At 35.1% G+C, this 2,636-nt stretch overlaps 1 long non-coding RNA gene across 1 annotated transcript; it reads left to right on the top strand.

Moving 5' to 3' along the window:
* The first annotated feature begins 10 nt into the window (after nucleotides 1-10).
* Nucleotides 11-2,471, top strand: LOC106944126 (uncharacterized). The gene is made up of 2 exons (XR_001424122.1): nucleotides 11-137; nucleotides 1,488-2,471. It is a non-coding gene; the product is annotated as an uncharacterized LOC106944126 (long non-coding RNA).
* Nucleotides 2,472-2,636: the final 165 nt, after the last annotated feature.

Below are 2,636 nucleotides of genomic sequence, written 5' to 3'. Positions count from 1 at the left end.
TGTGGATCTGATTGACCAAGTGAGAAGTGGGGTTAGGCTGGAGGGCACAAACCAGGATGGACAGTATACCATTGTTTTCTGTCCCATCGTCTCCCGTGTTGGTTCAGATGTGGAGGCAGCCATGCAAAACATGCCATGTAAGTAAACAGGTAACATTTTTAGTTTTGGCTTGCTGAAAAACAAATCAGACAAAGCTAACCTGAGTTAATGCAAAAAAGTTCATTTTAAATGCTGATTTAATTTGCAAAGGGGAAAAAGCCAAACTAAGCTGAACCCATAAGGAAAAACTATGTACCTTACATGTAAAATCGCAAATTAACCAAAATTTCTTTTTACTTTTTAGTTCAGTTTTACTCATCACGCCTGGCCTGTTGTATCAAGAAATCACATATGCATATAAGCTAATAGAGCTCAGTAGCTCAATCGATCTAAAGAAATTTAAGAAGAAAATCACTGACATCCTTCCATCTGGAAAGGAATCTAAGGTTGGAGTGAGACAGAGACTCAACGTTAAGGTCAAATAACATAAACCTAAATAATTTTGACTAATTGAAGCTATTTACCTTCTTTCTTAAGTTATTATTCAATAAAAAAATATCCACATAAGACATTCTCATAAGGCAGCTGTAGGGTGACCTAATCTGAGGTGGTTTTATTTATTTGAGCCGAGTGATTGTCCAAACCTCATGTACAAAATGTTTTGCATTTTGAAAAAAAATCACAAATGTTTCTTTTCTACCAAGTTAATCTAACAGATTGTAGCAATACCTACAATAAAGATACAAGTGTGACATCAAATCAATGAATAGCAATGAATATCTATAAGATTATAGATCAAACCACAGAAAATGACTCTACGGACTTTCTCAGACACTGAAATCAGAAATACTCCAGCCCTCCAATTTCCCACATTTGGTATCAAAGTCCTGCTCATCAAAGCTCTGACAATCTACACAATAAGGATTACCACTGTCCTCTTCAGAAGCTGTAACTATAACAGCAGACTCTGTAATTTATTGTATCTATAAAATACTTACCTACCCTGGTTAAAGTACAATTTAGCAGACAGAGCTGACATGTTTTTGTGAACACTTTATCAAGGTTTGTAAAGGAAAGTCAAAGGAAATCTGTTGTTTTACATCACTGTAAAACAATTTAAGGTGGCATAACTTGAAAATGAAAGTAAATTCAACAGGAAGACTGTAGGTCAAATGTGCCTAAACCATATTTAGGTATATGTTGAATGAAATTCAATTGAATTCTTAAAATGTGCCTAAATTGTGTGTGCAGATTTCAAACTTGTTGGATTCGTTCAATAGGTTTTCTTTTGATTAAAAAAAGTTGAGTTGAGGTAGAATTTTTGAATCTTTGTATCTCTGGTAGCAATCTGTTAGACATTTCTACTGTGAAATATTTGCACTGAAACATCTCAGTGTGTTTATGCAGACTGAAGTAGTCGTATATAATTTTTTTCTGTCTCCGTACAGCCAATAAAAAAGTCGTCCTGGTCCTGATGCATCACACCAGAGATCCAGACTACTCCACCGCTGGGAGGAGCTGGTCAGAAGTTTATCGGAACGTCGACTTAGAAGTTCATGTCCTCTTCCATGAAAGTGTTCCTGGGTTACTAACCTGTTCTAAGAACGCAGATGCAGTGTATCAAATGCAAGAGTACTTCCAACAAAGCAGAATTAACTCTCAGCGTTGGCACATGATCCTTCTTGCATTGGTGATTGTTATTATTGCTGTCGTTCTATTTTCACTGTTGTTTTACTTTTTAGAGGTAAAAGAAAAACCAACAAACAGAACCAATTAAAAATCAGACAGTAATATTGTTCAGTGTTAATGTCTCTGAGTACATGTTTGTATAAATGTAAACATGTATGGAACAAGAAGGTTTGGGGTTCAATTCCTAGGGTTAGCATGTTAGCATGTTAGCATGTTCCTCTCCAGGTACCAAGACTTCCTTCTAAATCCAAAAAATCACAAATGTTCCATTAAACTGTGTTCATGTAATTTGTTCAGTCATTTCTGAGTTTTTCTGGTTTAAATGTGCAAACAAAGTTACATTTGAATCCCCAGTGTCTTTAATCTGTACAAGCTTTTCTCACTGATTTATATGGCTGCGTTGGATTGTGTTGATGTTTTTTTTTTTAAAAGTGCCTTCAGACATGAGTTGTGTATAAAAAACAGAAATGAATTAAAATGGACAGAATTGCAACAGATTTTAAGCCGTATAACAAACATCCACTTATAAATGTTTTGACTGATCAATAACAGGATTGTATTAATAAGTTGTCTAATATCATCTAGTTTTCAACTATCATTACTTTGGTGGCTGTGTTGCTGCTTTTATGTGATGCGTGTAGCTGTAGGTGTTTAAATATCAGTATATTCTGAGCTCTTGCCTACCTTGAATGAAGGTGAATTGTCTTCCGTTTCCTTGGTAAATAAAAGTGTAAAGAATAAAATGCATTTCTTTACTTTTTTTCAAAAATTGTATCATTGTGTCCAGAAGTTAAATTTTTTTTGACATTTCAAGCTCTAAAATTTGTTTTTCCAGAAAGTTTTTGGGGTAATCCAAAAATTGAATCGGCCCCCCCCCCCAGCCACCATGGCCTTTTTTCCCCTTTCTA

The sequence above is a fragment of the Poecilia latipinna genome, unplaced genomic scaffold (genome assembly GCF_001443285.1).
Source record: "Poecilia latipinna isolate Pla-1442-1.1 unplaced genomic scaffold, P_latipinna-1.0 Scaffold6996, whole genome shotgun sequence".
NCBI lineage: Eukaryota > Metazoa > Chordata > Actinopteri > Cyprinodontiformes > Poeciliidae > Poecilia > Poecilia latipinna.
The sequence above is the reverse complement of the archived record's forward strand: the minus strand, read 5'-3'. Positions and strand labels throughout refer to the sequence as shown.